Genomic DNA, 24248 nt, shown 5'->3' with positions numbered 1-24248 from the left:
ATCTTTCTCACTACCTTTTAGACCGTCTGCTCAAAGATAGGCAGTTAAAGCATATGTGAAGGGGGCCTGCCTGACCACTGTGCATCTTACACCATTATTTGAACAACTTCAACTCAGTAGAATTATCTTAGCATGAGACTGGCATAACACAGTGTCTAATCAGTCTTATTATCCTAAATTCTCGATTGTTTCCTGGTAAGCTGCATTTATGTCTTAGCTGATTATCCACTTAAACTATCAAGTACCAATTATAAAATGCAGTAACATTAACATCACAGATGCTTGAATTCAGAGAGAAGCAACCCCAGATCATTTTTGGGATAATAAGTTGCACTACAGAGATAGCAGTGTGAAATCCCTGCCTCTGTGGTTTTAAATAAATAAATAAATCATTCTGATGTACAAATTACTCATTCCTAAATAAGACTTTAATTAGTTAGAAATAAACCATGGTATAAGCTTGCTTTCAGCATTGATGAAAACGGGTATTAAGATGACATTCACATAATGGCATGGGAAAGTGTAATTCCTTGTGCAGTCAATAGAAAGGGCCACTTTTTAGCTTTGTTTCATAGCTGGTCCTCATGGAATAAAGTCCCAATAATCTTGTTCTCCTTGTGTAGAGAGTTCTGAAAAAAATGGTAGCAGTTCTGTGGAAGACTTGCAACCTGTCCCAGTTCACTTTTCCAGTCAAGCTCCTCAAGCTCAAACAAACTTCAGACATTCAAAAGCAAAACTTGCTATATTCAAAATAAACTCTCAGTTCCTGAAGGCAAAGTCAACCCAGAACACTTTAGGTTGTCAAGAATATCAAGATCAACCTGACTCATTGCGCATCCTCACTGGCTATCTCTGACCTTTCATTATCATTGTAATGTCAGCTTTCCACCCCCATCTATACCCTTCAGAGAAAGCCAACCTACTGCACCCTGGGTGCTGGAAATTAATCACCAATGCTGTTAAATCACTCAAAGGGTCACTGTCCTGGATTTGACAATTCCCAGACACACTTTGGGAGTTAGCAATCTACAGATACTACACCAAGCAAGCAGTTTACATGTGGCTATCATCTAAAAACTAAAAAAAATGTTCGATTGTACAGAGCTGAGCTGCATGTAGCTAGCTGTGCTCAGGGCCTGAGTGACCCTGGGCATGCTGGCCACATTTATTAATGCTGATGCAGCCATAATGGTTAGGCAAAATAAACAGCTTCCAGCTGCAGCCCTGTAGCTATCTTCCCTTTTTCGCATGGCTTAATAGTAGAATCACAGAATGTTAAGGGATTGGAAGAGACCTTAAAGATACCTAGTCCCAAAATAGGCAGGGACGATGCCCAGGTTGCTCATGGCATTATCCAACCTGGCCTTGAACAATGCCAGGGTTGGGGCATCTCTAGGCAACCTGCTCCAGAGTCTCACCACTCTCACAGTAAAGAATTTCTTCCTGATATTGAACCTAAATTTCCCTTCTTTCAATTTGCACCCATCTACTAATGGCACAGGACACTTCCGAGAAGAAAGAGAATAAAAATACTTGAGAGACCTGTGTGTCTTTTCGTCTAAAAAAACATGGTCTTTCAGCTCAGCTTGAAGAGGCCAAAGCTTTTCCCACAGTACTCAGCAGGTCACCATGGACCACTCATCGCAGAGAAGGCTCTGTCTGGGAAGAATTGTATCTGTCCACTTTCACACTGACCACCTTTGCCTCAGGCCCCAACTGTCTCCCTTCCCTACACATTGCTCTGACATTACTTATCTTTCTTTGACAAAAACTGTTCCCTTGGACCTTCATGGCTTCTTTCCTTTCATGACATCTGTTACCTCTTGCCTGCGTCCTTGCTGACACACACCAATAGGCTTTCCTCTCAGTGGTGTAGCAAAAATGCTTTCAGGGAGCTCTCCCTTCTTGCTTTCTACTCCATCTGAACAGCACTGCCACAAGGACAGCTGAAACTGAAGAAAGAGGAAGAAGAATCTAAAGGAAAAATACACAGAAGATACAAAGCAAGGGGAATGAATCCTGTAGTGCTGTAGAAGAACAGGTTGGTGTTATTTTTGGCAGATCACTACAGCTTTAAACAGTTTTTAAAGACAGAGTCATTGAATGGTTTAAAAACTGAGTGATTTGCAAATGGAACAGATGAGCCATAGGGGAAGTAAATGTTCAGAGAAGAGCTGCAATAATCATCTAAAAATTGCCATCCTGAAGCTGACCAGGGAACCATCCACCCAGTACCCTGTCCCCAAGACTAGCATGCTTGAAAAAGCCTTTTTATTTCTCCTCAGGATGCAATTCTTGGGTATTGAAATTCTGTCATTCAAAATGCTAGTGACTTGAACACCAAGTAAATAGCTAGGAGAGAAAGAATGAATTTTGGTCCTAATGACAAATTAAGTTACAAAGGAATTAAAAAACCTCAACAAATTACCATTTCTCCAAACTTCTGCCTCTATCCATGCACTGAGTTGCATATCACCCCATATTTGTTGTTAACCAAAAGCAACACCTAGTACATGTATTAAAAGATTCAAGGAATTACTTAACAGCTTCCAGGGGATTTCTTTCAGTCCTTTCCACTGGTAAAGTAATGCTGTGCTCTGTAAGTGCAGTAGGCTAAGATGCGTATCTGTATTTATATCTACATCTGTACCTATCTAGCTAGAAATCTTCTCATTCAAATTTCCCAAAGCATTTTACAAAATAATCTGCAGAAACCTTTATTAAATCAGGCAACATAACCTTCTTAAGCATGGGCATACTGAAGAGCCAAGGTACTCTGTGTCACAGAGTAAATCAGTTAAACTGAGAAAATCAGTCTACCAGCTGTGAAGTCAGGAACCCTGACCCCACCTCCTCCACTTGCTCAATTTACCAAGCTACATGCACATCTCTCAGTCCTATTAATGCTGCCTTGCCCTCTCCTTCCATTCCTCTTATTTCATGAGCAAAGTGCTTTTGTCAGCACAATTCCTTAATGATGAGAACAAATGGGAATGAATATCTAACATCTCTTTCCAAAACCAAGCATAAACCATTTGCTTTTTTTTTGTTTGTTTGATTGCATTTAATCCTACAGAGATAATTAGCTGGCCAAAACTGAGAAGGCTGGGCAAGCAGCTTCACTTCCTTACTGTCAGGAAGAACAAAATTCAGTGGATGGGTCTGCTAATCAAGCAAGATAAATGCTGGACTGTACTTCTTTCAGTACACTTATAGTAGCTGGTTTAAGTGACAATACAAGCCACCGAGGTTCAAGTTTTGCAATTTCTTCAATATTTTCCTCTGTTAAATAAAAGAAGAGAGTGCAAAAAATTTCCATTTGAAGCACTTCCACACTGGAAATTTTTTTAAAAAGTAAAGGAAACATTTTTAAAGTAATCTTTTAAATACAACTAAATGTTTAGTTGACTAGTTTGTGTGGTGGGCTGTAGGACAGAAGAGAGAAGAAAAAAAGTTTTACCTGAATTAAGGTGACTTTACATGAGTAGAAGGGACTGCCAGTCCTTTCACATCGATAAAGAGTTATGAAATGGCAAAAGACTCATACTACAGATCAGCCTCTATCTCTAGATTACAAGAAGATTATTAATTCTTGTTAAGAAATACAGCCACTTCCATAATGAGGGACTGAATCCACAACTTTTCCTGGCTAACCAGAAACCCTACTTACCACTGTATTCTTCCAGGAGGTTGGAATACAAAGCCCAGGGTTTACTGCAGAGTTTGTAAGCCAATCACTTAATAAACCACCTGAGAAGACCTTCAAGAAGCAACACTTCTACCTTTTCAGACCCTTATAAGTCAAGGGGTCACATGCTTTCTCTTCCAATTTCACCAGCTGGTCATTAAGATTTATAAACTGCTCCATTATTAAACAAAACACATTGATTCATCTCAGCAAAAATCATTCTACATTGATGAACTTTTGACTGCAACAAAGAATGAGCGTCTTAACAAAACTCATTTAGGAACCTCAAACCTACCCAGACAGGAGAAGGAAATTATGGGCAATCTGTCATTCAAGTTACCAAAAAGTGTACACATTTTTCCACTGCATAAGGCAGTGGAAAACATGACACCAGGAACAAACCTGCTTTGGCATGGCAGTGAATCGAGTTATCTATGATCTTTTTCATCATCTACTGTTCAGTTATGTGAATTGAAAGACAGTATAAATACACTGTACCTATAAATTTTAAAAAATACATTAAACTACTGATATTTCATTTCACCAATGAGAATAGATATATTATTTTTGAAACCTATATTATTTTTGAAATGAGAAACCACTATTCATACCAAACAGTGACCTTCTGTAATAACTGGGAGAGAATGTCTGAGAGGACAGTGGCTTAACTACATGGCCTTGAAAGTACACAGTCCAGAATCAAGAATAAGTATAGAAAGTTGTCTAATTTTTAAGGTAATTTGTTCTCTTATTAGACTTCTGTGGCACCCTGCAGTTAGGTATTAATACATTTTGAATTGTATCTTCACTGGATAAAGAAGAATAAAAATGTTAGTAGCTGAATTTTTTCCTCCCTATGAAGGAAAAGGAGTAAAGAGAAAAGCTGTGGAGATGACTAACTAATACTTGTCATTCATCTCTGATATTCCTGGAGTAATCATTAATTTTTTCTGGTCTGAAGTAAACTACAATGTGTCAGTCTTTTAAATAAACAGAAATTATGTTGGAATCAAGTGAAGGTGTTATTCAGAAGATTATAAAAATATGGTAACATAACACTGTTTTACTGTAAAATAACAGAAGAAATTCTGAGTTTGAGCAAAACATGACTTTCAAATGTGCTAAACAATGCTGTTGTACATAAAATAACAAAAATAATATAAACTCTGAGAGAAGTCCAACTAAAAGCACTGCATAAAAACATTGCAATTAAAACTATTATAATTAACAGCATAGGATCAAAATCTCTCACATTGACTCATGAGTCAATGGGAGAGAGAGTAACTGATTAATGTTTATTCAAATAGTTAAAAAACAGAAACAAACGAAAAATAAGCTTCTTTATCTCGATGAGTGACACCTTCTGGAGAAGCACATTTTATAACAACTTTATCCACACTTTGAGGTCTAACTGTTTTGGAGACAAGAAACCAGTATCACATTCAACAAATGTCATGCCTACTTCAGTGATCTCTAGGGTTATTCAAGGACCCCACAGTTTCTGATTAACCCTATTTTCTTGCTGTTAAGTCGTCATCATTCTCCTATGATCAGTCCTGTCCAAATCATTGAAAACAGCTACTCAAAAACCCCAAAACAAATTTCAACCATAAAGTCAGCAGACAGTTTACTTTCAATTTCAGTAAGAGATCTCCTGTGCTTTTCCAAATATATGTATGATATAGTTTGTAGTCTGCAGCCAAGATAAAGGCATAAATTACTAAAGATTGCCTCATACTAAGTAGAGACTGGATTATCTTCACAGTAGAAAATGCTGCATAAATGGGAGAAAACACCCCTATGGATTCCCTTGAGGTGCTAACTCAAATACCAAGCTGAAAAAAACCAAACCAAAATAAAAACTTCCAAATCAAACAAAACCAAAACCAAATTACAACTTAAAATAAGTTTAAAACACAGAAGGAGAGAGAGCAAATAAATTCAGCCACAGGACTGCTCCCAGAAACCAGTGAACAAATGTGCACAGAATCTGTCTCTGTGACAGCTCCTGCCCTTCCCATGCAGCACTGTGGTATCAGCTACTTTTACTGCTCCTGACCAGGATTTGTGGTCAGTGTATTATTTGGGAGTAGTCAGTATGTTATTTTGGATGATGGTGATGTTAAAGCAAAGCAGCAGGCAGCTTGATCCTTAGTAAAAGGAACTGGGCAAGCCCTCCCAAAACAGTAAACTGAGCTTTCATTAGCTCCTTTTCTCATCACATTGTGTATGACAGGACGGAGATCTAAACAAAACCCACCTCTTCAGCTATTTACTGTATTTAGAAAGGATCTGCAGTGCCAAAATGCAAAGAGGTGGATTACTTCTGATCTTTACCTAGTTACATGTATACCCAGCTGTCAGCTACAGCTTGTAAGCTCCAGTGATTAGAAATCAGCTTTAACAGTCCTTTGGAAAAATTTGAAAAAAAAAACAACATGACTTGCAAAATCATGTTTTGCAAGTTTTGTTGCATTTAGAATGCAAAAATTATTATACGGTATAAAAAAATCTGATTACACATCCCATGATAATCCAAACAAGTGAAGTTGTGCAGGCTCTCTAAAGAATGAGAACCTTAGCTTTTAACATCTACACAAAAAATTGAGAGCTGTTACACGGGGATGAGGGAAATAAAAAATGGTGCTGTGTTTCAGTTGATTTTCAACAAACAAAACTAACAGAACTAAATTGCCTTGCAACATCAGTAAGGGCATTCTATTCCAAAAAAGTGCTTGAATGTTGTAAGTTTTCATGCAGTATTGACTACACAGCAAGGAGTTCAGTACAATTCCTTGTATAGCTAACTTAAAAAGAAGGGCAATGAAAACCCCCTATGGAAGAGATGTATTATTGCAACTAACTTCACGTAAAATTTTATTCAGTCAGACTGCTTCTTTGCAACAAAGGTAGAAAAAAGGTGGGTTAAAGCAAATACACAGAAGGTCCTAAGGGAACAGACACTGCCTAATGATGAAATCACTCTCCCAGGAGTTGAGACTCATAGTTTCTATTTTTGTCATTCCTGTTATCATAGTGTTAAGACCTTGGGAGGAGGATATATGGTATGTGACAGGACCAGCTTCCATGATTTTACCCAACAGCATACTTCCACTCATAAACAGCTACAATAATTACAATATAACTACTCAGAGATCACTGCCTAACACAGGTCAGATGCTGCCTCAGAATGGTATTGTAAAGTTTAATTACTGCCCACAAAATGCTGGGAAAGCTTGAGGCTAGGTCACTGCATCACTGCAAGGTTGTGTGCCACAGTCACTGAACAATATTACTGGAAGTCTGAAGAAAAATAGTGAATGATGTCATTGTTGCAACAGGTCTGAGTATTTGTCATAACCCACTAATGTACTCTATATCAGAGAGGGAAAATGAAGGCAATTCAGTAGGACATAGGGTTAAACCGGAGATAAGAAGCACTGAAAAAAAATGCGTGGAAAAATTTTCACAGCTACCATTCCTGCAATATTTCAGTGAGTTCTCCTCTCGTCAAATAAGAACTTACAATTAGCCTGTGAATATCCCCTGAGGATAGCTATCCATGTCAGATTTCAGGATATTAGATTAAACACAGAGCTTATGTTACTTGCACAGAGTGTGAAAATTATCTTCCCACCCCCTCAACGCCTTCTCCGATTCTCCCTCCCAAGCTCCCACCTCAGCACCAAATTAAACAACTCTGCTATCAGACTGAGCGCTAGACTGGTTTTTGACTATTAGTTGGTGATATCTAAAAACACCTTTCCTTTTAAGAAGTCACTGCTGGCATCCCTCTATCCAAACCTAATTCTTAGGGAGTCCTACTGGTACTCTGTATTCTATGGTTCTTAAAAACTAAGCACACATTTGGGAAAGTAGCCAATTATTCCCTTTTTTGCTCCACTGGAACAGATGCACACCTTAGATGAGATGGTGCCTCTGATATCTGAGGTAGTTAGAAATTTTCTGCAATTTTGCAGGGAAAGATCTGCAAAAAGAATGGCTTCTTCTATGCCTGAACAGATCTACTGATCAGTCTAGACAGTCTTCATACTTGAAAGCAAACACTCTAGGGAAATTTTTAAGGCTTATTTCCCTTACAGGTTATATGACATCACTTTTCTATGCCTTTTCTACCTGTGCAGGAGAAAATCACAGCACTTCTGTCCCAGCAGCCGCTTATGTGAAGAGAGAAAGGACTGCTATTTCATTAGGACTGCTTTTCTCTGATCTGCAATATGTACAGCACATGAATTTTGGTCTTTTATTTCTGAGCTTACTTTTAAATACATGGTACCAGTTACATTAGAGAGAAACCAGGCATTAAGTCTTCTCAACCTATTTCTGGCTGTTGAAATTTGGTGAAAATTACCACCTCCATTTCTTGCCAAAATTCTTTTTAACAAGTTACAGGTTTCTTTCACTCTTCCAAGTCAGGTGTTCTACAACTTGAATCATGAGAGCAGCAACATTAAATTAGAAAAGATTCTGGATGGAACAAGACGGGAAACTCAGCAGATACACACGGACAGTCACTGTGAAGTTTTATACAAGTGTGTGAAGAGCACAAAGCACAGGTTTCATAGATAGATAGATATAGATAGATATAGATAGATATAGATAGATACACACACACACACATGCCATTGATGCTGCAAGAGACACACGATGTTAGCAATGCCTAGTAAGTTTAGCACAGGACTATAGCAATGCTAGCATTAGATTGAGACACCATGTAAATGTATTTGATATGCATTTAGGTAAGACACAAAAAAGCTGTCATGAAATGTGTTTGATACTTTTGTGATTGAGAAGCACAATATTTCTACTTTTCCACAGAGCAAAAGTTCAAGGGATGAGACAGTCCCAGGAGGGAAACACAAAGAAGATTCCACTTAGTGTAAAGCTGGATAAAAACAGATTGATCACCAGTAAGCAGACAACTAAAATTAACCTGGAAAGGTGCAGGAAGATGAAAGAATTTCAACAGCCTAAGGGGAAGGAAGAAAGACATCACATCCTCCAAAAGGGGAAACTCAAGGCAAGACATCATTTATGTCTTACCTTAATGAGTGATGAAGAAAGATGCAAACTACTACTGGGAAACAGAAAACTGAAAAATACAGTATTACTAAATTGCCAAAGAAATTATAAAATGAAAGTGTGGTCGTTCTTGCCAATTGGTACCTGACAGCTTCCCTTCTGAAAGCTATTAGGTTGTGTGACAGAATCAGGAAATAAAATAAACATTGTCTGCCTAAGACATCATGTTAAGAGAGATTATACTCAAGGGCATGAAGATGCCATTTCAAAAGAGAAAGAAAAAATTGCAAATTAGTATCTTTATTGTGATAGGTAGAACATCTTTCAATTTAAAGAAAAGCTCTGAGAATAAGACTTCACATGCACCATTTTTGGAGTTACCTTTACCATAAGGTAAGGCATGAGCAGCTAATAAGACCAAATCAGAAAGACGAGAACAAGGTGACTCTCTGAAGTCATTCTTAGCTTTGAAAGTCTCTTCTGGACAATGACGTGGAAAATTAAAAAAGATTCAGCATAAAAGGCAGAGCAGCTGAACTACCTGAGGTTTATAGACAACATATCCTACATCCAAAATTTGACTAAGCTGAGCAAGGAAAGTTAGGAGTGGATGCAGCTAAATGAGCAAAGAGTGCAATTCTTCATTGTATTCCAAAAAAAGGATTAGGACAAAGAACATAACTTTTAAAAAAGCACTATCCTTTTCTTTGAACAGCTGTAACAGAGAACATGAGTTATAACATTGATGCATACAAAAGACAACCACAATAGAGGATTTTGGGAATTAAATACTTATTTGGTAGTTCACTAGGATGCGTAGACAATGCTTTCTGCTGATCATGCTGTTCAAATGAGACCAAAGTTGTATAATACCAGCAGTCTGAGTTTTCAACAATCTGGAGCTTCAGCAACTGCATATGTATTTCCACCCCCTCAATTCATTCCCAAAGTCAAGCTATTACTCCTTTCAAGCAATGGAAAGATTTAAGGTGAATAATTAGGAAATTAGCTAAAGCCATGCAAAAAGAACCTGCAGGTAAGACTATGTTCAGATCATCTTTTATCTCATTTTCTAGCAAAACACCACCACTCTGCCTCCTTCTGACATAGTCTATCATATATATCAGTTTCCCAAGCCTGTATACATCTAGAAAGAAGTCAACAGTTTAACTTTGAATCCCACACTGAAATGCATGGAAACAGGATTTTACAAAACATTTGGAAGTCACAATCTTTCCTGGCTTTTTAAGCACTTTGATTCAACAACTCGGCAGTCAGTAAGTTTTTCACAGCCATAAACATCCCCAGCTAGCTGCAAAACAGGATGCTGGCTTGCACTTGTGAAACTTCACTTGACGTGCTTCTGCCTTCCTACTTGCAGGCATTCCCTTGACTTCTTAGCACTGCTGTTGGCACACTAAATGCCAAAAGACAGGTTTTTAAAAAGAATGTTACTTTGCATTTGCTTTTGCAAAGGCTTGCTTTTAAGCAGTTTAAGATCTAACTAAATCAAAGCAATCACCACATGCATGTAGGGAGGAATAAAAAACAAGAGAAAAACAAAAAAAGAAAAGGTCAAATCACAAATAGATGTTTTAAAGATTCACTTCTTGTAGTCTAACATGCAGTTAATAGCACAGATACAAAAACATATACAAGTCATCTTGTATAGATTTTCTATACTGATTTAATTTCTTGTATGAGGATCTTCATTTATAGGGACCTCTTTAGCACAAAGTGATGCTATCTCAGCTGCAATTTCACCTTTGCAGACAGATTAGAATTTAAAATTTCAGTGTGGCCTGCTTCTTGAAAACTGAGTCTCTCTTGAATTTCTGTAGCTCTCTGTACTCCATTTACTATTTTCAGTTCTCTTCCTGAAGAGCAAAGAGTTGAAGTGTGACCTTTTTACTCACTTTAAATCTGACCTAGAAATGCACAGCTGAAATTTACCTCCTGAACCTGAGGACAGGTGTGGTACAGCCCAGCCATTCTGCAGAAAGATCAGCCCACGGATGTAAGAGCATAGCCAGGTCTGGTGCTTAGTTTTAGAAGTGGAATTTAGTTCTTTGCTTTGCATGATCCTGGGCTAATCTCAGTGGCCATCTGTATGGGGGGGGTGGGATAAGGGCATTTCCCCACCCCACAGAGCTGATACAAGGTTGTCCTCAAAACTATGGCTCATTATGGATTGCAAGGAACCAGAGGCTGAGTAATTAAATACCTAAAAGTCTCCCAGCTTTCATTTCTATGCTTGGTGAGAAACCAGAGGACTATGACATCCTGCATAGCCAGGCTCCTGCTTCTCTCTTTCTGCCAGTACTGATGGACCCTCTTAGATTAGTCTCATAGATAGTTTATCTTTTTATCACATTTCACAGTCTGATTTTACACAGTACACCGGTTTATTTTTCCATACCAGATACTGAACCAAGGACCATAATGCCAAACTTACTCCACTTACTGGTGAATTACCCACCACACTTGACAACATTTAACTGTACCCAAGAGACTTTTCTTTCCCACTGTCTCCTACTGCCCTGAAAGATACACTGTCATTTACTGCTAGAAATAGTAATCAAACTTGTCAGAGCCAGATCATCAAGTGGAGTGAATTGTGTACATTCAGTGTCATCAACATGAACAAAATGCTATCAAAACAACTTTATTTTCCACCTAATCATCAAAGAAGTAGCTGCTGCATCTCACATGTTTCTTGAACAGATGAATAAGCAACAAGTGTTTAGGTATTCTTTACTAAAGAACACTGAATTCTTTCAATTTGGAAACAAATTAAAAACAAAGTTGAAACAATTCCCCATCAAAACCAAAAAAAGGCTTTTTGTGTGTTTAGACTGTGATCTTTGTTCATATAATTTTGCTTTTGACAGATTTTGAATACAATATTCTGTGACTAGTGACCAGTGTTAGTAGTAGTAGAAGCAAGAACAAACAGACCTGATTATTAGGAGGCTCTGTTGTTATTTCTGCATCTTAATGTCTGCTTTGTAAGGGCTGACTTATGAAGATAACTCCTTCAGGATGTAGCTCACAAAGGATCAGTGACTTCTTGAGTACCAACAAGGGAAAAACCTGGCGTTGCTAGCTGCTATGTCATCTTTTCACTTCAGGCAGCACTGGGAAACACTGCAAGGCAGAACTTATCACTGGGGACAAGGGATCAAGAGGTCTGAAATTAGAAAAGACAGTTTGGCTGCTTTCAGTTCAAGCGGAAGTATTATGAAAAGTGTTCCGAATTATGTCACATGGGGCAAATGTCACTGCAGTTAGTAAGAACTTACTGTGCCAGCAAATGTCAGGACAAATTACACAGTAGGACAGGCAAGCTATATGTCACATTCACTTCCAAAAGGAAAAGGCTTCCCCCCACTGCCAAAAACCTGCTCCCATTTCCAAGCTGATTTAAATCAAACTGCTCTTATTCAAATGAAATCAGCATAGAGGGAGCACTATAGTGACATGATGTGCAATTCTTCCGATCCTTCCCCACCTGAATGGATGAAATTCCTTGGTTCTCTACCACCTTAAAACACCATCACCTCAAGGCTGCAGAGCTGTATATGTAAATGGCTGCCTACAGGTTCCTGAAGGCACTGTTTACCATGCTGACCAAAAATGTCTCACTGTCCCTATGCTCCTGGGTCATACCCATCTAATCTTTCTCACCTCTTTGATCATATACCTTTTTGCAGAAAGATGCATTTGCAATTTATGTGGGACCCAACACAGTATGCAGAACAACTGAGGCCTCATCAAGGCCTGGGGTGCCTTAGCACTACTAGAAAAGTGATCAATAAAAGGAACATAATATTCAGTGCGCCAGAAAGGAAAAAGATAGGACTAAGTCATTAGCAAAATATATTTTTAATTTAAATATAAGGAAGTCTTTCACTAGACTGCAAACTCCTAGAAAAGTGAACTCATTTTGATTCAGCTATCCTTAGTTTAAAAATAAATGTTTCAATTAAAAATCACCAGTTCTTCAATATGGAGGAAAAACACATCCTTATGTTCTACAGCGGAAATAAACAAACAAAAAACCCACAACAAAACGAGCTACAAAATATTTGGATGAGTTGAAGAAAATGTTTATTCAGTTTTTAGCTTTTCTAATCTAGGACTTTTCAGAGGTTTTCAGGCTTTCATTTTCATGAAATGAATATTAACTGAAACTCATATAGCTTCTCGTAATATTGGAATATCCGTGCTGGGTATAAACCAGAAGGTCGTTTTCTCCTTCAGTTCCTAAGCTTTGTTTGGGTTTTCAATAATTTCTCAGCCAAAACCAGATAAACACAGCCAAACGGCCAACAAGAATAATGCCCACAAATAAACCACAATTTAAAAGCTCAGGAATTCAACCTCTGGCTTTGATTTAAGCCACTATTACCTCCAGTTATTTATTCTATCCAGCAGCTGCAGGCTATCATCAAGAATCACTATGCAACATATACTATATAAACTATACTATATATAATAATACCAATCCAGGAGTCACTATAGTAGATCATCTCAGATGCTTTGAAAGCAAGAAGTGCACAGCACTGAAAGAGCAATGAAGTTTTAGGTGAAGACCAAGACCGTTCACAGAGGTAGCTGAGTTGCAAGCTCACATTTCCACACAGCAACACTGCAAGGACAACAGCCTTTGGCAAATGAAAAGTAACAAAGCAACTCTGGGGCTCTAACAACGTTTCTGCTGTGAAGCAGCACCAATAAATCCAGTTAACTAGGACACTGCAGAATACTCTGACCCTGTACATTTTTCTTAGCCACTAGTACAAGTTCTTTTCAGATACTCAATTTGCGTGCAACTCTGTCATCAACTGGTGTTCTGAATGGCTGGGCTTGAGCTATGTCTGAGTAAGCACAATTTGCCTCCATGTATTCACCCTCTATCCCCAGAACGGCTGCTGCAAGAATGCAAATCCTATTTGGAAGGATTACTTGCCACGCAACAGCCAGAGGCCCTGTCCAAGGCTGGGCTCCCTGCTGTGCCAAGAAGGACAAACCCAGAAGCTCTGATCCAGAAAAGGACATGACTAAAGCAGCCAAGGTGGCACAGGAAATGGCATTGTCCCTTCACATATGCAGAACCAAAGCTGTCATTCCCCGGCCCCCCTGCATACACCTTGTGTAAAAGTGTTCAAACAAGAAAGCACAGACAGGAATTTATATTTGTGGGAGCTGGCAACAACTGGTGGCAATACAGATTCCACTGGGGCACTTGAGTGTGGACACCATGGGTTACACACCCATCTGGTAGAGGAAATAAAACTCTCTAGAGAAGTGTCTGCCATCTAGACTAGATCCTACAGGTTTTTTATGATCTCTGTACATTCCTTCCTAACTAGAGTTGTGGAAAATTACTGGAATGTCCCAAGTACTTGAGAGTTTGAATGTGTTTTTACTTTTAAGTTGTATTTGCTATTGCTTATCTTTGCATTTTCTGAATACTTTATACATGTCATTCCTGTTATTTCAGTATGTAAGGGAGCCCCCCCTATATCTACAGAAGGCAGTGCCACAGTCTGTTACATTCCCCACCTCTCCAATTTAGTTCTTCCACAAAAGGAGGAGACTGGTTATCTCACACTTGTGGAAATGGCAGACTGATAACACTGGTGGGCATATCTATATAGGATAGAAGCAACGGTAGTGCACTGCACAGAATTGTTCCCTTATCATTTAACACTGGCTGGTGAAAATGGAGAAATTAGTTGTTGCACTGACTAGAGCTGTATGTCCTCTCTTCAGCCTCTGTGGGTTAAAGCAGAGATCAGCTAAGCCCAGTTGCAGCTGCCTTTTTCCAGCTCCTCAGCTGCCTGGTTTGAGCCCCTGAGTAACACAGAGCTGGGATGGTTTTGCATTTGCTTTGTATCAAACTTGGGTTGATCCAAATTGTTAAAATATGAAGAAGTCCCACATATCCGCTCCCCGAACATGCAGAGCTACATCATCTCAAAAATGAGAAATTTTACTTTAAAACAAGTTCAGTTCATGTATTTCTCAAGTGTTTCTACCAGTTTCAAGTAGCTTTTTGAAAATCTGTGTTTTGTACTGTTTTTTCCCTGAAAACAACTCAGTAAACATTCAGAGTAAGTGACAGTGTATCTGGGCATCAGGCAAAAGATGCCCAGCAAATCTATCAAACTCTCTACCACCTTCAGCTTAGACCAATAAGTAATTCTTTTTACTGGTAGGGGGGAAAAAAAGGAAAATTAAGCATGTTTTGTAAACAAACCATGTAATAATCCAGAAAGTGAAACACTAAAGCTGTACAAAGAAAATAGCACAACTGGCATCTCCAGTCAGAGACATTTTCTGGCATCCAGTTTAGAGACCTTTTCTCCTGATCAGCTGCTACACTGCGTACAGGTTTCAAGTCTACTTCAATCTACAGTAATTAATAAGCACATAAAAAAGATGCCTTAGGTGAGCAGGAACATCTTCTATTAGCACATGTTAAAAACAGACAACCTGTAGAGCCATCTGAACAGATACTTCATATACTAAAACTTCAAATTGTACAGGCCCTGAGTATTCAAATTTATCATTGGTTTTTGAAACTTCAGGCTTTTTTGGGTCTGCATATCATCCATTTATGTTATTAATAACTGGCCACAGTTAGTAGCAGTCAGCCACTAGGCTGAACAAGCTTTGGAGAACACCTCCACTATTATCTTGGGCAGTGCCACAAAAGTAGGAGTTGCACTGCAATGAAGAGACACAAACCAGCAGAGAAATCCATTTGTGCCTTACCTTGTAATGGGAAGAGCAGATGCCTTCAAACATATCTATATCCATACAGTCCATTGGTTCAGATCTTCCTGGTGCTCAAAACTCTTCCAGGTTCTTGCTTTCTTATTTTTTATCTGCCAGCTGGTGCAACCTGCAAATTTACAGAAGTGGGAGTGTTATTCCAAGATGTTTATTCATCTCATTTTATAAGGCATTCAATTTAAATACATGTGGCACTGTGCCATGTGGCTCCTATTGCTCTCCAGAGCTTTCAGTGTAATGGATTACAGACCACATTTTTTCTGTAGGTTATTGATTTTTGGGAGTATAAGTAGAAGACTCTTTAAGATTTCTTTGCAGAATCAGACTTTCAAGACTGTCACCTTCCATATGTGTATATCCTACAGATTTCACAATATGCTCCTAATTTTATGAAATTCAAACACTTAACAAAAACACATGGCACAGCTTGCATCTCTGAATTGTCATTTTCACTGTTAATTTATCTGTTAAAGGTTGAGTCTTGTGGAAAGAGACTAAATTCACTTTAAATACTAGTTTCAGAATAAGAATGCTTCTGATCTGAGAAACTGGAGGTTGACAGAGTGGCCAAGATTTATATTCAGCAATCAAGGTAATAATGAAGAAAGAAACCTACCCAAAAAGTGTCCCTGGACACTGTTCAATGGTTTTTGGGAATAAAGTTAATTAGTGGGACATAAGAAAAATTCAGCCATAGATTTATTTTTTTTTAAACTACTCAGGGAATCTCAGTGACATTCTTCAAACATATCCAGAGCTGCAGTGCCTTCCAGGTGTCTAAATTTGGTCATTTGAAACAAAAGGACCTGTGAAAACCAAGCAGCAGGTTCTCTGCTATTACAGTATAGTTTTCCTCTATGAAAGCTATCAGGAAGTCACTTATATATGCTTGACTCCCCACTGCAGGTTGTTCAGCACATAGAACATAACCTCTGTAGCTGACACCCCATTCCAATATCTTGATCCCTATATGCAGAATCCACAAGCAGAACACATTCTCATGGTGGATTTTTCAAAAACCATATTGCAGTTTTCATGAAAGTTCAATTAAACAACCGAGTGTAATTATCTGTTTACTGGCAGACAGGCAGCCCGTGTTAGTTCAAGAGCTGCTTTGCTGAGCTGTATTCAACTGCTCAAACAACTGTTTCATTATGAGATTTCACCAGACACTCCTGGCTCCAGCACCACAGCACAGAAAAGGGAATGCATATTTGCCGCTTTCCATTTGGCTCCTGCTGCTTAAAAACCGTCCATGATATCCACAGAAATTGTTTATGAGTATTTCAAAGGTTAGTATAGTTTTGTGTATATGTGGTTTGTAGTATACATATCCTCTGTAGCCTGTATTCTCCCTCCCTTTTTAATTATGGAAAATTGAAAATTAACTCACTTCAGTCAGAATGCCCAAAAATCATAACTGGTGACACTTATGAACCACTTGTAGCCTTACATCCTGATGTAAATTCTCACCATGAAGGATGGCACACAAAGCTACCCATCCCTGCATGTCACACACTGATGGCACACATTACATCTGATTTGATTGCTATTAAAACCTAAAATTCCTGATGGAGCCAGAAAAAACTGCGATCCTGAGACATGTTTTAAAGCATCTGTCTCTGCCTTGATGCAGACAGATCCCAGATCTGAAAGGTCCCACACAATTACCCTAGAATCCTTGATTTTGAATCTCCAAATAAGAACAACATTACGCAGGCTCTCCTTTTACTTCCAACAAGTTTCAGGACTCGGTGTCTGTGAAGTAAAAGATTTGTCCTTCAGAAGTAGTGGATAAAATGTCAGTCATGACCTAACATGGGGAAAAAATACAACACAAACTGTTGCAAATTAAGCACCACAATGCAAACTGCTAGGAAAAAATACCACACTGTGCAGGTTATCTGAACATTTGCAGGCTATATTTGTATTCAACCCATGGTTTTGGACCTCTCTACTTAGAAAAAAAAAACAAACACCTTCTTCATGACAGTGGAGCATGCAGAGACTGACATGCGGAAGCAGCTTGCATTGAAATTCCACTATATATTACAATTCCTGCACCATGCTAATGCTAGGATTTTGGCATAATACGGTGTGACTCTTTCAGAATACAAATCAATGTCAAATACCTTCAAATAAGTAAATCTGGTCTGAACACATGAAACCCTCCTGCCATCTCAGACCTGTTGGATGGACCAGGACATGTAGGTCAGGAGAAGCAGCCAGCAAATCTTTATGTGATCAATCTGTTTCCCTGTAACACCAAGGAGCAAAAAACACCCTGCAAGAGCAGGGTTCAGACACAAGTGAGCAGCTGCTGTTTTTTGAATGGTGGGCCAAAGAGAAGCCTCACTGAAACATGGACTGGGACCACTTGACTCGGCAGAAAGAGGCAGCAGGTTAAGAAAAGGGACATCTGGGACATAGGCCTCGGCATGTGCCTGGATGCAGGTAAAGAGAATTTTGATGGCATTGTTCTGACACCTTAGCATGGTTCACATGGATCATACCTCTGGTGACTTTGAAAAGGAAAACTGTATTTTATGTTTCTTGGGCAACTTTCAATCTTCTGGAAGAAAAAACGACAAGTACAAAGGGTGGACAGATACTGCTCCATTGACCTGTTCACAGTGGATGTGGAATAATGATAAGGAAAAGCTGCAACTTCTTCTGAGCTAGGAAAGACTCCCAGTATGCCTGTGTGATTTCCAAACACCAAGGAATTCTATGCTCCAGTGTACATGTGTTATGAAACACCAGAATCTACCTTATTGCAGAACCTCCATTTTTACGACCACCATAAAGGACTCCTAAATGTAGTCCTGCACCATCTACTCTAGAGGACTACCACTGGATTAAAATAGGAATGCTAGTGATCCTATAAGTGACCACAGAAGGCTTCTCTCGCCCATGTCATTCACAACTAACGTATCATACTAGTGGCTTGTCACAAAACTGTTGTTGTTCTTTAGGCATCATGATGTTTTACTGAAAGGCCATTTCTGGAAAAATCTGCCTTAACAGACAGCTTACTAAGGCAGTGAGCTGCCCAGCCAAACCTCTTATTACATCACAGTTTATGGCATTGCAAAGACCACTGAAAATTCCTGGCTGCCCTGGAAGCCTGTGTACCAACCTCAGAGAAAAAAACTCACACATCCTTGTTGAGTCATACTAATGTCATTGTTTATAACAACAGGATGCATTAAATCCTGCTTAAATTACCAGGCATAAAAGCACTTGTGGATTGACATGTGGTCTTCCCTCAATAGCACTATAATGGGGCTGAGGTAAACCAGCATAATGTCTCCAGATGCCTGCATTCCTCTGCACACTCCCACCCACCTCCCACCACATCTCCTACTCTTTTTCCTTTGTCATTTTCTCTTCTTCCCGCCTTTCTTTCTTCCCGTCTTTTTTTCCCTCTCTCTCTTTTTGTGCCAGCAGAGGTTGGAGGGCAGCTGGCTAGCAAAATGGATTTGCAGAGCAAGACCTGGGACTCTCAGTGGACAAGCTGACCCGAGACAAGGAGCATGCCCATGTGACAAAGAAGGGACAGCAAAGAAGATGAAGCCAAGCTCTTCTCAGGGACTCACTGAAAGAACAGGATGAAACAGGCACAACCGAAAATGCAAGCAACCACATTTAAACAGAAGAAAACCCTTACTGTGATGTCAGTCCAACACAGAAACAGGTGACACAGAGAGGCAGTGGAATCTCCAACCCCATAGACTGGAGACATTCAAAACTCAGCCTGCATACAGTCCTGTGCAACCTGCTCTAGATGTTTTGAGCAAAGGGTTGGCTACACAACCTCCAGAGTTCCCTGCAACCTCAGCAATTCTACAACTGTGTAAACAGAGCTCTGTTCCCAAATTTACTTAACTCTTTTTTAAAACAGGTTCACCATAGTATGCTACTGACCTGGCCAAATCAAAAAGTTGATCCTGAACAGCGGTACAGGAATTTCAGTTGAGGTCTCCACACTTCACAGATGGAATAGACTGATGATGAAATTACTTTGAAAATGTACCAAGATATTAGAGATGCTTCTTACTGTAAGAATCATGCAGCTCCTTTTATGCTTTTCTTAGGAGAAAAGCTCCAGTGGTCACTGCTGCCTGCAGCAAGATCAGTACTCCTACTTCCAGCATTTCATGCATTACCCACTTGTAAAATTACATTTGTCTTGCTCTTTATATCATGCTCCCAAATGGTGACTGCCAAGGTAATTTTTAGCAAATCTTTTCCTCAGCCTCCCAGCACACTGGATAAAACCTGCTTTTCTGATGCAGAAGAATTAAGAGAAAGCATAGACAATTCATTGCCATAATAAAGAACAAGCTGGACACTTACCCAGCTCCAGAGAGCTTTTTAAAGGAAAACTGGCAAGCATGCCAGCTCATACACTTCTTTCAGGGAATGATATCAGCAAACCAAAGGTCACAATGAGTGTTTTACCTATGGATTACATATATCACCATCAAGGCAAGGATTACTCAGTACCAAGCAGAGATGTATCATGTTCTTGTCCAAAGAGGTAGCTAAGTGTTCTGCATAATTCATTTACTCCATCAGCCAGGAGCAAGATATAGGTCATTCTTTCCTACACACATCACTCCTTATGTCAACAGTTACCACAGTCCTGTTACTAATCATCTATCGATAACACCTCTAACCTCACCATTCTGAGTCCTAGTATCTTAAACTCAAAGTCTGAAAAGATTTATTTATAACAGACTACAAAGCAGATCCAAAGCTGCAACATAGACTAAGTCCTGTTTCTTTTGAAGAATAACTCAGTCTTCAGTCAGACAAGAGAGTTAATTATGAAGCTTTCTCTTTGTGGATGTTCAGTTAAAAACAGAGATTTTCATTCTTCCTATTTGTGTATTTACTGTGGTCAGCACATGTCTCCACATGAGTCATTCATAGTTACCCCACAGTAAATGTGTCTAGTGGTTTCTTTTAAATAATTCAGGGAAGAACAGTATTTTTGGTTCACTTTAATTACTACTGATTTTAAGCCTTAAATATATTCAGTATCATAGTCTCCCTATCACTCAAAGGAGATCTGTTGTAGACACCATTTACATTCATGTTTTTAGTTGCGTTCCACAACACAGCTGAGTTTTGGATGCAAAAATTTAGTATCTATTCATAAAAAATCATATGTTGCTTATTAATTTAGTTGTTTAGTAAGTACAGCCAGGTATACCAGTTCATATTTTACACAAGCAACGATGTAATGGAAAAAGTCTGGGAAAGTTTTCTACACAGATCCACTAACTCTGACAAGAATAAATTATTTGCAAACACATAGACTATAATTTATTACATTAATTGCCTCTATTTACCTGGCAATTGATTAATCCAATTTACAGCATGGCCAAAACTTCTGATCTGCCTATAATCCAATGAGCTAGACTGGAGCAGGAGTTGGTTGGTTTTTGTTGATGCAACTGAGGTCTGTTGCATGGCCACCGAGAGATTTGGCTTCACTGAGCTCTTGCTTTGGGGAGCTGCAGGCTGTGAAGAAATGCAATCTGTGCTGATTCAGCTTATCTGCTAAGACAACACTCAGCCATGGCAAGACCTCCAATGGAAGGCAGCACCAGAGCAGATGCTACGGCACAAGCACTTAGGAATATTGCCTCTTGTTGCCAGGAGAGGAAAGATTGCCCAGTGTTTTCAAACTTTCAAAGGCAGTGACAACACATAAAATATCTTTAATGTATGCACAATACTGCAGATATGTCAGCAGTATATTGACATATCCATATTATTAGCAGAAATAAAAGATTTTGTCAATAATAACCTTGAGTTTAGTTTTATTCTGCATTAGGCTGTTATAACTGCAGATCCAGGGTGCAATCACATAATTGCATCTCTACCACTGTAACACTTGTAATTGGCTTCCCTCTTTCTTTAATCTCCCCAGCAGAAAGACAAAGTTCAAACTATTCCATACCTGGCATTAGTCTAAGAAACATCAGTTTGCAAGGATAGAACAAAGTCCATCAGTTCTAACAAGATTAAAGATGTTTTTGCAGTTTTCAATTCCTCAGAAGTAACATTTGGTTTTTTTAAAGGAGTAACTGGTGTTCACACAGTTGATTAAGACGGTCCACCACAATCAGAATAGCAGGTAAGAAATTTAGCATAATAATCTCACTGCATCTGCATGAAGTTATTACTTTATGATTATGACTTACAGTAAGTCTGACATAAACTAGAGGGGAGTAGGTCACTCTGGGACAACAGCATAGTCAGCAATGGCCAGCTGCTTGCATGTGTACTTCTAGGTCTAGTTAAATTTTTAAGTCCCTAGAATATCTTCAGATACAGATAGTGTCACTGTTACTATACTGTTATCTATTCCTACAAATTACCTGGTTAAAATCACTCTGCAAACATCAGAGTCAGAACTTAACATAGATTTGAACAGTTGCATCTGCCTTCCAGAGGCAGTGCTGCAAAGCAGCAGAAAATGATTGCTTTATTTTTTTTTTCTTTTGAATTGCATTCCTTAATCTACTGATTTGCACACTTTCCCCTCTCTCCACCCCCCCCCCCCCCAAATAATAAAGGCCAAGTGCAAAATTACACCCTCATTCACCAAAAGCACATTCTCATTGCTGATTTACCTTCTCAGGCAGTCAAAGGGTCATTTCTAAACATTAAATTGTCAATAGGATAAAGAGGAACTGATCCTACTTGCTGTAATTAGTGGCTTTTTCCACAGCAGCCTCTCCATATAAAGGACTTTCTCCATAGACCTTGAGTGCCTGACTGCTTTCAGCAGTTGAGACAGGTGAATTTTCTCTGATACAGTATATATTTTGTATTTCTGCTGCACAAGCATGGCCATTTATTCATTGCACAGTTCAATTTTCTTCCCAATTTTTCCCGTATAAGTCTGTTCAATCCTTAATTACTTACCCATAGTTTTTTTTATCTGTTACAACCATTTGTGCAATCTATGCTTTAAAATATTTTGCTGAACCAGTCATCTGGCCCCTCCTACTATATGAGAGAAATATATGACGGCTATCTCTAGTAAACTGCCTATCACTACTACAGGCTTTTTCTGTGGTTACACTTCAAGACATCTTTAAAAAAGGATGCCGTCTTTCATGCACTGTTCTACTTTAAATACAACATACAAGCCACAGGCTCCCAGTTCATTATGATATGGAGCAGTGTCGTGCCTTTAGCTGTGTATCACCAATACGCATCTCTGCAAACTGGTCATGACAAGCACCTGATAGTTCCTGCTTGAAAAACAAAAAATTTTTTAAATCCTGCCTTCTACACGAGATACGATGCTTTTCATGCAACGGTGGATACTAATGTCACCTTCCCTCGCAGCTCCCACCCATTCGAAAAGAGTGGGTATAAACCACACGCTATTTTCACGACGTGCCTACCCCGAAACCGCTTATTCACATGTAACCGAGCTCACTGCGCTGCAGAAGAACAGTTACAACGCACTGCTCTTTAAACTATGGGCGCAAAAACCGTCAGGCTGCTGACACTTCAGATCATCTCTCACGAAACAAGAAAACAAACCGAGATGCGAACGCGTCTCACACCCCATCCCTCTGGCACCCTCGCTCCGGAGCTGGTGCCGCCGAACCGAACCGCGCGGCCCCCGCCCCGCCGGCGGAGCCCCGCTCACCTCCCCTGTGCTGCGGAGCGAGCTGCAGCTGGAGCCGGAGCTGCTGCCGGGCATCCACCGGCACCCGCTGCTGCTGCCGCTGCTGCTGGCCCGGCGGCGGGCGGGGCTCGGCCGGCCCGGCCTCCCCGGGCAGGGTCCCTGGCTGCGGCAGGGCGGGGGAGGCGGCGGCCCCGCCGCGGGGGCGCGGAGCGGCGGCGGCGGGCGAGGCGCGGGCGGCGAATGTAAATGAGGAGCCGCGGCTGCGGCAGCCGCTGTCACAGGGATGAGGGGCAGGGTCTTTCCGCGGCTGGGAGGAGGGGGTTAGCCGTGATTGCACCGAGAGGGGAAGCCCGGGGTTTAGCGGGGCCGGGCTAGAAAGGTTAAATGAGCGGCAGAAGCTGTTGGCAGGAGTACGGTGTTACGGTGAAATTACAGGTGGCTGCCACAGCGGTTCGCTCCTTGCAGCCCCTTCCGCTGCGAGCAGTGGGTTGTTTGACATTCTGGCAGTGTTTTACCACTCATTTACACCGGGGCTCGTGTGCCGTCAGGGCAGCTCTTACAGGTTTGAACCTGGCTGGAAGAGACCTCCAGAGGAAATTTGCTGCTGATGAGTTAGGATTTATCCCGCAGGCAAGGGAACGTTTGTAGAGAATCGGTGTGGAAGCTCCAAGAGAAACTGAGCCTCGGAAGTGCAGATCTAAAATCCAGTTCAATGCCTTACCCAAGGCACTACTGCTTCCTAAAAATTTTAAGCCTTCCTTCCTCTCCCCTCATTAGCCACAATCATTATTGGTTGGTATTTTTCTATATGAACCAATAGACTGGAAAACCCAACCTTTTTCGGTTACCTCATTTTCCCTTAGGTTTGCTATTGCTATGTAATTATTATCATCCAATACAAACCTGCTACATCTGTCTTCTGACAGTGTAGGCTATCTTACTTTTTCTTTCTTATTACTTCAGTGGAAATGTTGAGTGTGTCAGGAATTTAGGACTTGTGTGCAAAGTAGTACACAGAGCTTCTGATGTATAGAACAATCACAGAATGGT

General features: G+C 39.9%; 1 protein-coding gene across 2 annotated transcripts in view; it reads right to left on the bottom strand.

Annotated features, from left to right (window-relative positions):
• The window catches only part of TMEM108 (transmembrane protein 108), a 165222-nt gene extending 141876 nt beyond the window's left edge, over nt 1–23346 (bottom strand). For both annotated transcript variants that reach the window (XM_058833572.1, XM_058833571.1), the window contains exons 1-2: nt 23220–23346; nt 15515–15644 (exon numbers count right to left, since the gene is read on the bottom strand). The gene's annotated coding sequence lies outside the window, so the exon portion shown is untranslated. The remainder of the gene's footprint in view (nt 1–15514; nt 15645–23219) is intronic.
• Nucleotides 23347–24248: the final 902 nt, after the last annotated feature.

The sequence above is a fragment of the Poecile atricapillus genome, chromosome 2, assembly GCF_030490865.1.
Source record: "Poecile atricapillus isolate bPoeAtr1 chromosome 2, bPoeAtr1.hap1, whole genome shotgun sequence".
Lineage (NCBI taxonomy): Eukaryota > Metazoa > Chordata > Aves > Passeriformes > Paridae > Poecile > Poecile atricapillus.
Note: the sequence above shows the minus strand (reverse complement) of the source record. Positions and strands in the feature narration are given on the sequence as shown.